Genomic DNA, 18,420 nt, shown 5'->3' with positions numbered 1-18,420 from the left:
CCCCCCCTTAATATACTGGTCATGGTGTCACATGGTATGGAATGAACCTGCCATTGGCCAGTCGGGGTCAGCTGTCCTGGCCATGGCCCCACCCCTTCCAGCCTCCCGCTGACTCAGCAGAGCGCAGGAAGCTGGAAAGGTTCCCGACCACCACAGGCACCTCAGTGAAGAGAATTAACCCCTTCTCAGCCAAAACCAGCACAGGGTTGTAGCTTGCATGACGCAAATGATATGGAATAAGGTGTGGAGGTTGTATTGGGTCTGGATGATATGGAGTTTATTTCCCCCATTGCAGCCCTCATAGTTCTGTGCTTTGTATTGGCAGCTAGAAGGGTGTTGATAACACACCAGTGGTTTGACTACTGCTGATCAGTGCTCTCACAGCATCAAGGCTGCCTCTCCAGCATCCCCCACCTCACCCCCAAAGGCCAGTAGGCTGGGGCAAGATCTTGGGAGGGAACATAGCCAGGAGAGCTGACTCAAACTGACCAAAGGGATATTCTATACCATATGACCTCTGTTCAGCAATAAAAGCTAAGAGAACGGAGGAGGAGAGGGGGCATTCATTATTACGTTTGTCTTTGGGAACAATCGCCAGGTGTACTGAAGCCCTACTTCCCGGGAAGTGGCTGGAAATAGCCTGCTGATGGGAAGTAGAGAATAAATCTTTTGTTTTCCTTTGCTTCTGTGCACAGCCTTTGCTTTTTCTTTATTAAACTGCCTTTATCTTGACCCATGAGTTATTCTCCATCTTATTTTCTCCCCTCCCTGTCCTGCTGAGGAGGGGAGTGATAGAGCAGCTTGGTGGGCACCTGGCAGCCAGCCAAGGTCAACCCACTACAATCCTTTTTTGGCACCCAATGTGGGGCCCAAGTCAACAGCAGTTTTGTATTAAGCATGCTATAGCTGTAGTAGTTATTAAGTGGCAAGGTTCTGTGCAGGTCACGGAGTTTGCTGGCTGCACTGTTTGCCTCTTTATTTTGCTGAGATTGGGAACATGTTAATATAAACAATGGCTATGCACTTTGCCCTGGCATTGATGCCCTTACAGTGGTGGGGGAGCTATCTTGTGGAGAGGGTGAGGGAATACAGCTATTTTTTCGCATCCAAGATTGATGTGGGTGGTTTTATTATGCAGGCTCCTGAGGTCTTTGTTCACCCTTACATGAGCTGTTTACTACTACTAATTAACACAGTTGGCATATGGGTTGAGTTTATGGAATCTGGTGTCATCCTGGCATAAGAGGCAACAACCTTTGGGTGAGACAATACTGAAATGTGCCCTGAGGCAGCCGGTCCCTGACGGAAAACCAGCGGGAGACAGGCACCATCCGATGATGATCATCAAGTCTCGTTTATTGGCAATTAGCAAATATCTTTTATACCGTTCGTAAATTAGCTCATACCTATTTGCAAAAGCATAGCTCATCCTTGGCTGGGAGGTAGATGCCAACTCCTCCCATGCTTATCTCTTGTGTTCAGCCTTGCAATTAGCAGTTACTTGTTTCTCACACTCCTTTACCGGTCAACAACAGCTGGGCCCAAGGTCGCTCCGACCCTGAGCCTGTCCTTCTACTTCAATGCCCGCTTTCTGCTAGCCGTTCCCGGGCTAGAGTTTCCCACAGGTCCCTGGGTGGCAGGGTGTGTGGAAGGATTTGGGCAGGTGCCCAAGGTGGTTATCACCTCCCATAGACTGGGATTTTATACCTGAACAGGCAAGTAACCCTGGTAAACTGACACACCACCTGATAGAAGGGTGCTTTGCCTACTCCAATGAAAACCAGCATTTTCTAACACTGTACTGGGGCTTGGCCTGTGCCTACTGAGCCACAGTTCAGTACTATCAGAGGCCTGTGGTTAAGGCAGGGACCCAAACCACCTCTGAGAATGCCATGACTGAGACCAGGATACAAACTACATCTAAAAACACAGTAGTTGAGATAAGGGCCCAAACTACATCTGAGGACACGATAGTAGAAATAGGGAGCCAAACTGCATCTGGGGATACCATGGTTGAGATAAGGACCCAAACAACAACAACTACAGTAATTTCCCCAATAGTGAAAAAGAAAGAGTGGAAAAGGAGAACAATGAGTCCATATCATCAATTAGTAAGGGAGGGGGAAGAAGGGTTTGATCAGGAAGCCAGTCCTTCAGCAAAGAAACTGGAGGAAGGAGTGAGAAAAAACTGACAAAAGGCAGAAACTACCCAGTCCCTGACCTCATCAGAACTTTGAGACATGCAGAAAGATTACAGCTGCCAGCCAGGTGAGCAGATTGCTGCCTGGCTGCTCTGATGCTGGGATAATGGGGCCAACAGTCAGCAACTGGAAGGTAGGGAAGCCCAACAGCTGAAATCCCTTGCTAAGAACCAGGGAACTGAGCGAGGAATTGGAAAAGAGGCAGCAATTTGCAGTCTCTGGAAACAGTTCCTCTCAAGTTTGAGGGCAAGATATCCATTCAAGGAAGATCTTGTGAACTCCCCAGGGAAGTGGACTACCATGGATGAAGGCATCCAATACCCAAGAGATTTAGCAGTGCTGTAAGTCATCTACAGTGATCTAGACAATTACAAGGTCTCCAAAGATCCAGAGGATGTCCTGTGCACATGGGCCATGTGGAGGGAGGTGATTCAAAGTGCCCCAGTGTCATATTCTAACATCTTGGCAACAATGTACTGCCCAGATATGGCTACACCAACTGTGGAGAGAGTGTCTTCTTGGCGCCAAAACTTTGAAGAAAATCTCTGTCCCTTCTCTTGTGGTTTAGCCACAGCCAGCAACTAAGCACCACACACCCATGGCGGGATGGGGGAGAGAATCAGAAGAGTAAAAGTGAGAAAACTTGTGGGTTGAGATAAAGACAATTTAATAGGTAAAGCAAAACAGTAATAGTAATAAAAGGAAAAGCAAAAGCTGCATGTGCAAGCAAAACAAAATAAGGAATTCATTCACGACTTCCCATTGGCGGGCAGGTGTTCAGCCATCTCCAGGAAAGTAGGGCTCCATCATTCATAACGGTTACTTGGGAAGACACATGCCATCACTCTGAATGTCCTCCCACTTCCCTCTTCTTCCCCCAGATTTATATGCTGAGCATAATGTCGTATGATATGGAATATCCCTTTGGCCAGTTTGAATCAGCTGTCTCTGCTGTGCCCCCTCCCCTCCCAGTTTCTTGTGCCCCTAGCAGAGTATGGGAAGCTGGAAAAGTCCTTGACTTGTACAGGCACTGCTTAGGGACACAGCTGCTACTTAACAACAGCTAAAACATCAATGTGCCATCAGCTGTATTCTCTTACCAAATCCAAAACACAGCACTATAGCAGCTACAGTGAAGAAAATTATCTCTATCCCAGCCAAAACCAGCACACCTCCTCATCGCCTTGGCTGTCAGGGGTGCCCCAAGAAGTCAGTCCCCTCCTGCCCCAATCAGAGTGAAAGGGAGCCCCAGGCGCATGCCGTGTGGCACACTTTGGTTCTTCCTCCGTGACCAGGAGAAGGACATGAGGAAGTGGGATGGTGACACCACCTTTAAGCTGGAAGCCCATGTATACTGAACTGAGAGGGAAGACAGCTGTTAAGAAGGGGTCACCCAAGAAGGCTGTCAGCTTAGTTGATGTAGAGACACAAGAAGGCAACCAGTGACCTCCCAAACATAGAAGGACTGAGATCATCTCCCTTGATCCTGGTGAGGTGACTTCTGGTCTGGCACAGCAAGGGTCAGACAGTGAATACTCCAACCAGGAACAGCAATAGAGGGTCCTTGCCTTCAGCCAGGAGGAGGAAAGGGATGACCAGACATACTGGACTCTGTGGCTTCAATGGCCTGGCACATCAGACCCACAGAAGTATAAGGCTTCGGTAAACACTGGTGCACAGTGTAGGCTGGTGCCATCAGGGTATAGGGGCATAGAACCCATCTGAATCTCTGCAGTGACAGGGGATGCCAAGAATTGTCTGTATTGGAGGCTGAGGTGAGCTGAACAGTGGCAAAAGCACCCCACTGTGACTGTCCCAGAGGCCCCTTGTATCTTTGGCATAGACTACCTCACACAAAAGGGTATCGATAGGCTTTTGGTGTAGCCACTGTGAACACAGAGAAGATCAAACAGTTATCTATCTTGCCTGGCCTCTCGGAAGAGCCCTTCATTGTGGGATTGTTGTGAATTGAAGAACAGCAGGTGCCAATTGCTACCAGGACAGTCCACCGGCAGCAATATCTCATGACCCGAGACTCCCTGGCTCCCATCCATGAGATAATTCATCAATTGGAGAGCCAGGGAGTCATCAGCAACATTCACTCACCCTTTAATAGTCCCATATGGCCAGTGCAAAAGTCCGACAGAGGGTAGAGGTTATCATGACCTGAACAAAGTCATGCCACCACTGAGTTCTGCTGTACCAGACATGGCCAAGAAGGCCAATAGCATCCTGGCTTGCATCAGAAATAGTGTGGACAGCAGGAGTAGGGAAGTGATTTTCCCTTTGTATTCGGTGCTTGTGAAGCTGCACCTCAAACAGTGTGTTCAGTTTTGGGCCCCTCAATACAAGAAGGCCATTGAATTGCTGGAGCATGTCCAGAGAAGGGCAACAAAGCTGGTGAAGGGTCTAGAGAGCAAGTCTTATGAGGAGCAGCTGAGGGAACTGAGGTTGTTTAGTCAGTCTCTTTTCCCAAGTAACAAGTGATACAACGAGAGGAAACGGCCTCAAGTTGCACCAGGGGAGGTTTAGATTGGATATTAGGAAAAAATCTCTTCACCAAAAGGGTTGTCAAGCATTGGAACAGGCTGACCAGGGAAGTGGTTGAGTCACCATCCCTGGAGGTATTTAAAAGACGTATATACATGGTGCTTAGGGACATGGTTTAGTGGTGGACTTGGTAGTGCTAGGTTAACGGTTGGACCTGATCATCTCAAGGGTCTTTTCCAACCTAAATGATTCTATGATTCTATTCTGTGATACTATTTTGTTCTAATGTTAGTATCCATTATCATGTAGTACTCATTCTATGCTAGAGCTCCAGTATGAACTGTAGTCAAAAGCAGCCAAGTGGTATGCTACAACTGACATTGCCAATGTTTTTTTCAACTCCTTTGGCAGCAGAATGCAGGCCACAGTTTGCTTTCACTTGGGGGGTGTCCAATACACCTGGAATTGACTGCCCCACGGGTAGAAGCACAGCTCTACCATTTGTCATGGATTAATCCAAACTGCACTGGAAAAGGGCGTTGCGTTAATAGTAGGAGTCTGAGGAGTGGCTAGGGGGAGATCCTACTGTTGAGTCACGAGGTTCAGACAGGACCCCTTGCTTTCTAAACTCCTTCTCCGAGAGGAGTCTAGATGCAGCTAAGTCCAGTCTTAGAAAATAAACTGTTGACCAAGTCTGAGACTAAGGGTTGTAGAAGTAACCACTCAGAGTATTTGTTGTTAGTAACTAATTTGGCAGATGTCCAATTTAACATTATAAGGCCGGTCACGTTCAATGAGAACTATAACGGCTAGATTAATGAATAGTGCAATTTCTTAAAGCAAGAGGTACACAGGTTCTTTGGATTACCAGTCATAAATTTGCTGGTTATAAGACACACATAAATACCAACTATATGAGTAACACTGCTAGGCTACAAGTGTGCTAAACAACTATGAAGCGACTCTATGCATTGGAGATTTACAAGGCGACTCTAATACCTTAGAGATTTACGCAAAACAAATATGAAGCAACTCTAATATATTAGAGCTTTAAAGTGACTCTATATAAAGATTTCTAAGTTTTCCCGGGGAAACACTCAGTATACCAAGTGTTCAAATCTTACCCAAAGGCGTCCCGATGCGGGGGAGGAGAGGCTCAGCCCATCGACTGGTCCCAGAAGGCAGAGTGGTTTCTTCCCTAACACCCTCTTTCTCGTCACACATTGTATACTATTTTTTATCTTTCAGGTGGAGCTTGAGTGACTCTAGTCATACATACCTTTATTATGACTGGCATAAACTTTCCTCGCTTTGCTTTTAAAGGTGTAGACTAGAAAAATTGAAAGCGCATGCCCAGTGAGGGGTGGTAGGTAACTTTTGGGGTGGATGTGTGTTTTGGTATTATAATGATATTACAATTAGCAAAGTTCACCAAAAGGACAGCATTTTGTCAAAAGTATGACAGACTGTTGGCCCAGGGTGGCAAATATGCAGCGTACCAGCTCCATGGAACCGCGAGTTCCCATTTATCACAGAGCCTGTCCGTGGTGCCTCCACACCACTCCACCTTCTGGACAACTCCTCTTAGATCCAGTACACCAAGTTCTCCTGGCATTACCAACATCTATGGTTACTAGGGAACTTCCGTGGAATGGATTCCTCACATGTCAGCTGCGCTTCACCCTGAAAGATTCTTCAATCTTTGCATTCTGGCCAGTCCATGATCACCTCAAAGATTCCTGGGCAACTGGGGATTCCTACTCGAGCCTGCTGGGTGATCAGTGTGATGGACCAACTTACTCTGTGTATCATCAGTTACATGATGTGTAGAGGGGACATTTTCTTTGAACATCCAGCCCAGCACTGGCAGTCGGGGTGCCAGGAGCAGCTGTGCCTCAGTACCAACCACTTCTGAAGCAGCTCAAACCCCTTCATATGCTGCCAATATCTCTTTTTCAGTTGGAGTATAGTGGGCTTTGGACCCTCTGTATCACCGACTCCAAAACCCTAGGGGTTGACCCCAGGTCTCCCCTGGTGCTTTCTGCCAGAGGCTCCAGGTAGGGCCATTCTCCCCGGCTACGGTGTAGAGCACATTTTTTACATCTTGTCCTGCCCGGAATGGCCCAAGGGCTACTGTATGAACAATCTCCTGTTTAATTTGTTCAAAGGCTTGTTGCTCAGGGCCCCATTTGAAATCATTCTTTTTCTGGGTCACTTGATAGAGAGAGCTTACGATCAGACTGTAATTTGGAATATGCATTCTCCAAAAACCCACAACGCCCAAGAAAGCTTGTGTTTCCTTTTTGCTAGTTGGTGGAGACATGGCTGCTATTTTGTTGATCACATCCATTGGAATATGACGACGACCATCTTGCCATTTGATTCCTAAGATCTGGATTTCTCGTGCAGGTCCCTTCACCTTACTTTGTTTTATGGCAAAACCAGCTTTCAGAAGGATTTGGACTATTTTCTCTCCTTTCTCAAAAACTACTTCCGCTGTGTTGCCCCACACAATGATGTCATCAATGTATTGAAGGTGTTCTGGAGCTTCTCCCTGTTCCAGTACAGTCCGAATCAGTCCATGGCAAATGGTAGGACTGTGTTTCCACCCCTGGGGCAGTCGATTCCAGGTGTACTGGACACCCCTCCAAGTAAAAGCAAACTGTGGCCTGCACTCTGCTGCCAGAGGGATTGAGAAGAATGCATTAGCAATATCAGTTGTGGCATACCACTTGGCTGCCTTTGACTCCAGTTCATATTGAAGTTCTAGCATGTCTGGCACAGCAGCACTCAATGGTGGAGTGACTTTATTCAGGCCACAATAAACTACTGTCCATTAGACTTCCGAACTGGCCATATAGGACTGTTAAATGGTGGGAGAGATCTTGCTGATGACTCCTTGGCTCTCTTGTCAGCAAATCAGCTTATGGATGGGAATCAGGGAGTCTCAGTTGGTGTGATATTGCTGCACATGCACTGTTGTAGTAGTGACTGGTACCTGTTGTTCTTTGACACTTAACAACCCCACAACAGAAGGGTCCTTCGAGAGACCGGGCAAGGTAGACAGCTGTTTAATTCCCTCCATCTCCAAGGCAGCTACACCAAAAGCCCACCTGTACCCTTTTGGATCCCTGAAATATCCTCTCCTGAGGTAGTCTATGCCAAGGATGCACGGAGCCTCTGGGCCAGTCACAATGGGGTGCTTTTGCCACTCGTTCCCTGTTAGATTTACCTCAGCCTCCAACGCAGACAGCTCTTGGGATCCCCCTGGCATTCCAGCAATACTGATGGGTTCTGCCCCTTTGTAATCGGATGGCATTAGCATGCACTGTGCTCCGGTGTCCACTAAAGCCTTATATTGTTGTGGGGCTGATATGCCAGGCCATCTAATCCACACAGTCCAGTCAACCTGGTTGACCCTTTCCTCCACCTGGCCCTCTAATCCCTGTCATGGTGTTCACTACTCGCTTCTTGTAAATGCAAAGCAAAAGTCCCTTTATTAAGATCAGAAATCAAATCAGCACTTCTACTCTGTCTGGGGAACCGCTCACTGGAATCTGGAGCAGCAGCTTTCCTGGAAGAACCTCCCTGAGTGATTTTTCTTCCTTGCAGCTCACGTACCCGTGCCTCTAGGGTCGAGGTAGGCTTGCCATCCCACTTCCTCATGTCCTCTCCGTGGTCACGCAGGTAAAACCTTAGGGTGTCCGTTCTGTGTATCCTCTCTCTTGAGCAGAGGGGATGCTTTCTCCTAATGGCCGAGATACTGGTCCATACAGATAGGGAGTAGGACATAGCTTCTTTGAGTTGCTGGACCTCCCAGGACAGTTTCTCCACAGCCGAGACAAGGGAGGAAGAGATACTTTCTTTGTATTCCCAGGGGTGGCTAGCCACTTCATCCACCACTGGTGCCTCTTCATCTTTCCAGGTCACTATTTCCAAGGAGCTGGCATGCGATGATGGTGTGCTCCCTACAAACTTCCGCCACATAGGCCATGTGCACCTGACATCACCTGGATCTTTGGATAACTACTCGTTCTCCAGGTCACCATAAATCACCTCAAGCATGGCTAATTCCCTTAGATAATGGATATCTCTCTCCATGGTGGTCCACTAGCCTGGGTGATATATAACATCTTCCTTGAAGTGAGACCTTTCCTTCACGCGTGACAGGAGTCACCTCCAGAGGCTGAGGCCTTGTGTTCCTTTTCCAATTGCTTTGTCAACGCCCCCTTCCCCAGAAAGGGATCCCAGCTGCTTGGCTTCCCTACCTTCTAATTCCAGGCTACTGGCCCCATTATCCCAGCATCGGAGCAGCCAGGTGACAATGTGCTCACCTAGACGACAGCCAAAATCATTTTACATATCTTGCAGCTCACTCAAGGATAGGGTTCAAGGGGTTTCCTTCTCGTTTATGACTTCTTCCTTTCCTCGTGACAGCCCAGCGTTTTCATCATCTCTATCTAAATGAGCTGACTTCCGCTTCCAAGATTTCTTCTTGTGTATAGGGGCAACTGCTACCAGCACGGGTTGATTCTCTCATTCAGCTGCAGTGCCTGCCCTGAGTGGCCACAATGCTTATTGCTTTTTTTCCTTTGTCTTTTTAGATTCAGAGACCTTCTCTTCCCCTTGGGGGTACTGAATAGTATTAAACAGAGCTCAGTAGGCATGGGCCAGGCCCCAGCACATTGCAGTGATTTGTATCTCTCTGGAATTGCTAGGGTGACAACATACTTCCTCCAAATATTCTACTAATTTTTCAGGATTCTGCACTTGTTCAGGGGTGAAGGCCCAAAACACTGGAGGTGCCCGCCGTCTTAGGTATTTGCCCATACTATCCCACATACCCTGCCACTCATAACTATCGAGGCTTGGGGCAGATCTCTGGATGATATTCTTAAATTGCTTATTAACCTTAGACAGAACCAAAACAATATTCCCAAGAAATACCAATGGAAGTATTTTAACTATCCAAGGATGTTCAAGATACTGAAAAGTTACTGTAATGAAGGAGGAACCATCATAGAAGAAGGAAGCAAATGTGCTATCCTGTATTTCCTCCATAAAAAACATCTCAGAGGAAGAAGTACGATTTAAACAGGCCCCTAGGGAGCCTGAAAGCTTCTTCAATGCTGTACCTTTTCTAAAAATATACGTTTAATTTCGAAGTTACCTCCAGCGATTATTCCACAAAGGGCGATGCCCCTTAACATCTGCAATACATCGATGACATCGTTCTGTGGGGCAACAAGGTAGAAGTGTTTGAGAAGGGAAAAAGAGTAATTCAGATTCTTCTGAAAGCTGGTTTTGCCATAAAAAGAAGCAAGGTGAAGGGACCTGCACAGGAGATTCCGTTCTTTGGAATAAAATGGCAGGGTGTATGTCATTGTGTCCCTATGGATGTGATCAATAAGACAGCAACTATGTCTCCATCACCTAGCAAGAAGGAAACAGAAGCTTTCCTAGGCCTTGTGGGATTCTGGAGAATGCATATTCCAGGTTATAGTCAGCTTGTGAGCCCTCTCTGTCAAATAACCCAAAAGAAGAACTATTTTGAGTGTGGCCTTGAGCAACAACAAGCCTTTGAGCAGATCAAACAGGAAATGGCTCATGCAGTAGCTCTTGGGCCTGTCCGTACAGGACCATCTGTGCAAAATGTACTCTACGCTGCAGCTGGGGAGCAAGGTTTCACCTGGAGCCTCTGGCAAAAAACATCAGGAGAAACCTGAGGTCAACCTCTTGGGTTTTGGAGCTGGGGGTATTGAGGATCAGAAGCCCACTACACCCCAACTGAAAAGGAGATACTAGCAGCATATGGGGGGGGTGTTCAAGCTGCTTCAGAAGTTGTTGGTACAGAAGTATATCTCCTCTTCACACCACAATTGCCCATGGTACAGTGGCAAAGGAAACATCCCCCCTGTGCATAACGCAGCCAGCGCTACGAGTGCTAAACTCTCAAAATTGAAGTAGCTCAAGTGGACCTGGACTGGGAGCATAAGTGTGATCTATTTGTAGCTCGATGGGCCCACAAAACATCAGGACATCTAGGGAGAGATGCAACATACAGATGGGCTCATGATCAAGGGGTGGACCTAACCATGGAGGCCATCACACAGGTCACTCATGAATGTGAAACATGCGCTGCAATCAAGCAAGCCACATGAGTAAAGTCTCCCTGGAATAGAGGGCGGTGGCTGGGTTTTCGATATGGCAAGGCCTGGCAAATTGACTATATTGGACCACTGACACAAACATGCAAGCACTACATGCTCACCATGGTGGAAGCAACTACTGGGTGGCTAGAAACATACCCTGTGAATCATGTCACTGCCCAAAACACCAACTTAGGCCTTGAAAGGTAAATTCTGTGATGACATGATACCCCAGAAAGAATTGAATCAGATGATGGGACTAATTTTTGAAATAACCTCAAACTCCTGGGCTAAGAAATATGACAATGAGTGGGTGTATCACAGCCCCTATCACCCACAGGCCTCTGGAAAGATTGAAACATATATAATGGACTGTTACAGACTATGTTGAGAGTGCTGGGCAATGGGCATGGAAGCACTGGGATACAAATTTAGCAGAAGCCACTTGGCTGGTTAACACCAGAGGCTCTGCTAACTGTCCTGGTCCTGCCCAGACAAAACCCCTACATACTGTGGGAGGAGATAAGGTCCCCATAGTGCACATAGGGAAGTGGCTGGGGAAGGCAGTGAGGATTGCTACTCCCATGGGAAAAGACAAACTCATTTGTGGGACTGTCTTCGCTCAAGGACCTGGTGGGTAATGGGGAAGGATGGGGAGACCCACTTTGTGCCTCAAGGAGAGTTAACATTGGGGGAAAAAAAATCTGTGATGTGAGTTGTATCTTGTAGGAATATAGCAGGAACAACCTGAACCAGCAAAGAGTGAGCTTCACAAGGAACCGTGCGAGTGCAACGATGACCCAAATCAAGCCAGTGTTGGTGCCCAACAATCGAACATGCTGCTTCTCCTGTCCTGAGCACCCATCTTGACAGATGGGGCCCAAGTCATAGCCTGTTCTTATGAATGTCTGGAGGAGTGGAGGAGGCCCATGGAATGGGAGAATAATATCTATCTATTAAAGGACAGGGGATAGTAGTTAATGAGAATGTATAAATTTGTATGTTGGGTAAAAAGATGGTTTAAGTATGTAGTATAAATTGTAAGTGTTGGTAAGAAGGGATTTCATTAATGAGAATTAGATACAATGGGATGGTTAGAAGATGTATAAATGTATCAATACCTGACTCCGTGACTGGTGTCACTGGCAGAGTTTTGGGTTCTTTTGATCACAGGTCAGTCTACATGACACCAGGCCTGCTAGCAACCGATGGGGTACACCTTTCTCAAAGGGTTAAAAGGATCTTTGCACAAGAGTTAGCAGGTCTCATTGAAAGAGCTTTAAACTAGATTTGAAGGGGGAAGGGATAAAACCTGGCTCACTAGTGATAAGCCATGGGATGGCACACCAGTGTTTGAGGGATGGTGTGCTAGCCAGGTCCTTCAGTCTGCTCCACAATGATGTGCTGAGTGCACTGGAGCACACTTGAAATGTCCCTGTAGTAATGTGTGCAGTTTGAGGAATAAACAAGAGGAGCTAGAAGCTTTGGTCCAGTCCCAGAGCTACAACATCATTGGCATAGGCCAAACCTGGTGGGATGAGTCCTGTGACTGGGGTGCCATGACGGATGGTTATAGGCTCTTCAGGAGGGATAGGCAGGGCAGGTGAGGCAGAGGTATCGTGCTGTATGTAAGGGAGGGGCTGGATTGTATGGCACTTGCAGTTGGCAGTGACATGGTTGAGAGCCTCTGGGTAAGGATGAAGGGGGAAGCAAATAAAATGGATGTTGTTGTCAGAGTCTCCTATCAACCACTGTCATGGTTTCAGCTGGGATAGAGTTAATTTTCTTCACTCTAGCTGGTATAGTGCTGTGCTTTGAAATTAGCATGGAAAAAAACCTGTTGAGATAACACACAGATGTTTAGGCTGTTGCTGGGCAGCGCTGATACTAGTCAAGGACATGTCTAGCCTCCCATGCTCTGCTGGGTGCACAAGAAGCCGGGAGGGGAGGGGGCACAGCTAAGAGAGTGGATTCAAACTGACCAAAGGGATATTCCATATCATGTAACGTCATGCCCAGTATGCTACCTGGGAGGGGCTGGCCGGGGGAGGGGGGGGGCAATCGCGGCTCGGGGACGGGCAGCGTCGGTCGGCGGGTGGTGAGCGGTTGTATCGTTCGTGTTTCTGCGTTTTTGTTCCCTGTTTTCCCTTTCCTTCCTTTTCCCTTTTATTATATTAACCTTACTGTCATTATTATCATAATCATTTATCATCATCATTCTATTGTAGTTATTAAACTGTGCTTATCTCAACCCACAAGTTCTTTTGCTCGTCCGATTCTCTTCCCCATCCCACAGGGGTGGGGGGGGGAGTGAGCGAGCGGCTGCGTGGTGTTCAGTTGCCAGCTGAGGCTGAACCACGACAGTCTATTTTTGGCGCCCAACGTGGGGCGAGAAGGGTTTGAGATAATAACAGTTGCTGGTCACAGCATTGATTCATCTGCTCGCAGTATTAGTTTGTCCAGTCTTTACCATGCTGATTGTAAAGTACATGTTAAAACTTGCTGTTGGTTCTGTCAGTTGGCTGTGCTCTGCAGTGATTAGAGATATTTTGCCTAGGAGACTTGTTATTAAAACACTGGCCTTGACTGTTATCAGTTATTTAGGTTTTGCATGGAAGCCGTTACTGTACTACAGCTACCACCTCATGGAGGCAATTAGCAATTATACCTCCTCCTCTGAGGAGTTTTTTATGGAGGAAATACAGAATGGCACCGTAGCTACTATCTTATGTAATGTCTCCTCCCTCATTACAACAACTTCTCAGTATCTTGAACATCCTTGTGTAGTTAAGATACATCTGTTGATATTGCTTTGGCAAGTGGTATCAGATCTGTCTAAGGTTAGTAAGCAAGTTAAGAATATAATCCAGAGATCTGTCCCAAGGCTTGATAGCTATGCGTGGCAGGGTATGTGGGAAAGTATGGGCAAATGCCTAAGACGGTGGGCACCCCCTGTGGTGTGGGACTTCACCCCTGAACAAGTGCAGAATCCTGAAAAATTAGTAGAACATTTGGAGGAAATATGTTGTCACCCTGGCAATTCCAGAGACATACAGATCACTGCCATGTGCTGGGGTCTGGCTTATGCCTATCGAGCCCTATTTAACACTATTCAGTACCCCCAAGGGAAAGAGAAGGGAACTACTCTGACCCCCGTGACAAGTACCGCGGCCACCCAAACCCTCACGACAGACACTGCAGCTACTCCAACCCCAGCGACAAGCACTGCGGCCACCCAACCCGCCGCGACAGAGACTGCAGTTACTCCAACCCCGGTGACAAACACTGCGGCCACCCAACCCGCCGCGACAGAGACTGCAGCTACTCCAACCCCGGTGACAAGCACGGCGGCCACCCAACCTGCCGTGACAGAGAATCCAGCTACTCCAACCCCGGTGATGAGCACGGCGGCCACCCAACCCGTTGCGACAGATACTGCAGCTGCTCCAACCCCGGTGATGAGCACGGCGGCCACTCAAACCCCCACGACAGGCACTGCAGCTACACAAACCCCAGTGCCAAGCGTTGCAGCTGAACCAGAGGACCAACCTGTGCCAGTATCAGTCGCCCCTATATGCAAGAAGAAATCATGGAAGAGAAAGTCAACTCGTTTAGAAAGAGATTACGATGAACCAGGGCCATCACGAGAAGAGGAGGAGGAGGAGGAACCATGTGTACAAGAAACGGAAACTACCCGATCTCTATCCTTGAGTGAGTTGCGGGATATACGGAAAGATTTCGGGCGTCATTCAGGTGAGCACGTTATCACCTGGCTGCTCCGATGCTGGGATAATGGGGCCAGTAGTTTGGAATTAGAGGGGAAGGAAGCCAAACAACTGGGATCCCTCTCTAGGGAAGGGGGCATTGATAAAGCAATTGGAAAAGGAACACAAGCCCTCAGCCTCTGGAGGCGGCTCCTGGCCGCGGTGAGAGAGAGGTATCCCTTCAAAGAAGATATTGTATTTCGCCTAGGAAAATGGACGACCATGGAGAAAGGCATTCAGCATCTAAGGGAATTAGCCGTGCTTGAGGTGGTTTATGGTGACCTGGACGATCAACGGGCCTCCAAAGATCCAGATGAAGCTGAGTGCACACGACCCATGTGGCGGAAGTTTGTACGGAGCGCACCATCTTCGCATGCAAACTCATTGGCAGTGATGTCCTGGAAAGATGACGAGACACCAACGGTGGCAGAGGTGATTGATAGACTCCGGGAATATGAAGCGAATCTCTCTTCCTCGCTCGTCTCTGCTGTTGAGAAACTGTCCCGAGAGGTCCAACAACTCAAAGAAGATATGTCCTACTCCCCACCAGCACGGACCAGTATCTCAGCCATTAGGAGTAATCGTCCCTTGGCTCAAGAGAAGGGATACACACGACGGGGCACCCTATGGTTTTACCTGCGTGATCACGGAGAGGACATGAAGAAGTGGGATGGAAAACCTACCTCAGCCTTAGAGGCGCGGGTACGTGAGCTGCAAGGGAGAACAATTACTCAGGGGAGTTTCTCCAGGAGAGCTGCTGCCCCAGTTTCCCGTAAGCAATTCTCTAGACAGAGGAGCAGAAGTGCTGATGGCCTGACTGATCTTAACAGAGACACCCGTGATTCATATCTACCGGAAGTGAGTGATGAATACTATGATCAGGACTAGGGGGGCCCTGCCTCCAGCCAGGTGGAGGAAAGGGATAACCGGGTTTACTGGACTGTGTGGATCCGATGGCCTGGCACATCTGACCCACAGGAATATAGAGCTTTAGTGGACACCGGTGCACAGTGCACCTTAATGCCATCAAACTATATAGGGGCAGAACCCATCAGCATTGCTGGAGTGACAGGGGGATCCCAAGAGCTAACCGTATTGGAGGCCGAAGTGAGCCTAACTGGCAATGAGTGGCAGAAGCACCCCATTGTGACTGGCCCCGAGGCTCCGTGCATCCTTGGCATAGACTATCTCAGGAGAGGGTATTTCAAGGACCCAAAAGGTTACAAGTGGGCTTTTGGTGTAGCCGCCTTGGAGACGGCGGAAAATAAACAGCTGTCTACCTTGCCTGGCCTCTCGAAGGACCCTTCTGTTGTGGGGTTGCTGAAGGTCAAAGAACAACAGGTGCCGATCGCCACCACAACAGTGCACCGGCGGCAATATCGCACCAACAGAGACTCTCTGATCCCTATCCACGGGCTCATTCGTCGACTGGAGAGCCAAGGAGTCATCAGTAAAACCCACTCACCCTTTAACAGTCCCATATGGCCAGTTCGGAAGTCTAATGGAGAGTGGAGGCTAACGGTAGACTATCGTGGCCTGAATGAAGTCACTCCACCGTTGAGTGCTGCTGTGCCAGACATGCTAGAACTTCAATATGAACTGGAGTCCAAGGCAGCCAAGTGGTATGCCACAATCGATATCGCTAATGCATTCTTCTCAATCCCTCTGGCAGCAGAGTGCAGGCCACAGTTTGCTTTTACTTGGAGGGGTGTCCAGTACACCTGGAATCGACTGCCCCAGGGGTGGAAACACAGCCCTACCATTTGCCATGGACTGATCCATAATGCTTTGGAACAAGGTGGAGCTCCCGAACACCTACAATACATTGATGACATCATCGTGTGGGGCAATACAGCAGAAGAAGTTTTTGAGAAAGGGAAGGAAATAGTTCAAATCCTCCTGAAAGCTGGTTTCGCCATAAAACAAAGTAAAGTTAAGGGACCTGCACGAGAAATCCAGTTCTTGGGAATAAAATGGCAAGATGGTCGTCGTCAGATCCCCATGGATGTGATCAACAAAATAACAGCCATGTCTCCACCAACCAGCAAAAAGGAAACACAAGCTTTCTTGGGCGTTGTGGGTTTTTGGAGAATGCATATTCCACACTACAGCCTGATCGTAAGCCCTCTCCATCAAGTGACCCGGAAAAAGAATGATTTCAGATGGGGCCCTGAACAACAACAAGCCTTTGAACAGATTAAACGAGAAATAGTTCATGCAGCAGCTCTTGGGCCAGTCCGGGCAGGACAAGATATTAAAAATGTGCTCTACACCGCAGCTGGGGAGAATGGCCCTACCTGGAGCCTCTGGCAGAAAGCACATGGGGAGACCCGAGGTCGACCCCTAGGGTTTTGGAGTCGGGGATACAGAGGGTCCGAAGCCCGCTATACTCCAACTGAAAAAGAGATATTGGCAGCATATGAAGGGGTCCGAGCTGCTTCAGAAGTGGTTGGTACTGAAGCACAGTTGCTCCTGGCACCCCGACTGCCAGTGCTGGGCTGGATGTTCAAAGGAAATGTCCCCTCTACACACCATGCAACTGATGCTACGTGGAGTAAATGGGTTGCACCCAGCAGGCTCGAGTAGGAAACCCCAGTCGCCCAGGAATCTTGGAAGTGATTATGGACTGGCCAGAAGGCAAAGACTTTGGAATATCACCAGAGGAGGAGGTGACACGTGCTGAAGAAGCCCCACTGTATAACACACTGCCAGAAGATGAGAAGCAATATGCCCTGTTTACTGATGGGTCCTGTCGCCTTGTGGGAAAGCACCGGAGATGGAAGGCTGCTCTATGGAGTCCTACACGACAAGTAGCAGAACCTGCTGAAGGAGAAGGTGAATCGAGCCAGTTTGCAGAAGTAAAGGCCATCCAGCTGGCCTTAGACATCGCTGAACGGGAAAAGTGGCCAGTGCTCTATCTCTATACTGAGTCCTGGATGGTGGCAAATGCCCTGTGGGGCTGGCTGCAGCAGTGGAAGCAAAGCAACTGGCAGCGCAGAGGCAAACCCATCTGGGCTGCCACATTGTGGCAAGATATTGCTGCCCGGGTAGAGAACCTGGTTGTAAAGGTACGGCATGTGGATGCTCACGTCCCCAAGAGTCGGGCCACTGAAGAACATCGAAACAACCAGCAGGTAGATCAGGCTGCCAAGATTGAAGTGGCTGAGGTGGATCTGGACTGGCAGCATAAGGGTGAACTATTTCTAGCTCGGTGGGCCCATGACACCTCAGGCCATCAAGGGAGAGATGCAACATACAGGTGGGCTCGTGATCGAGGGGTGGACTTGACCATGGACGTTATTGCGCAGGTTATCCACGAATGTGAAACATGTGCTGCAATCAAGCAAGCGAAGCGGGTAAAGCCTCTGTGGTATGGGGGACGATGGCTGAAATATAAATATGGGGAGGCCTGGCAAATTGACTATATCACACTCCCACAGACCCGCCAAGGCAAGCGCCATGTTCTCACCATGGTAGAAGCAACCACCGGCTGGCTGGAAACATATCCTGTCCCCCACGCCACTGCCCGGAACACTATCCTGGGTCTCGAAAAACAAGTCCTGTGGCGACATGGCACCCCAGAGAGAATTGAGTCAGATAATGGGACTCATTTCCGAAATAACCTTATAGACACCTGGGCCAAAGAGCATGGCATTGAGTGGGTGTATCACATCCCCTATCACGCACCAGCCTCTGGGAAAATCGAAAGATACAATGGACTATTAAAGATGACACTGAGAGCAATGGGGGGTGGAACATTTAAACACTGGGATACACATTTAGCAAAAGCCACCTGGTTAGTCAACACAAGGGGAT

This window comes from Phalacrocorax carbo (assembly GCF_963921805.1).
Source record: "Phalacrocorax carbo chromosome W unlocalized genomic scaffold, bPhaCar2.1 SUPER_W_unloc_4, whole genome shotgun sequence".
NCBI classification, from domain to species: Eukaryota; Metazoa; Chordata; class Aves; order Suliformes; family Phalacrocoracidae; genus Phalacrocorax; species Phalacrocorax carbo.
Note: the sequence above shows the minus strand (reverse complement) of the source record.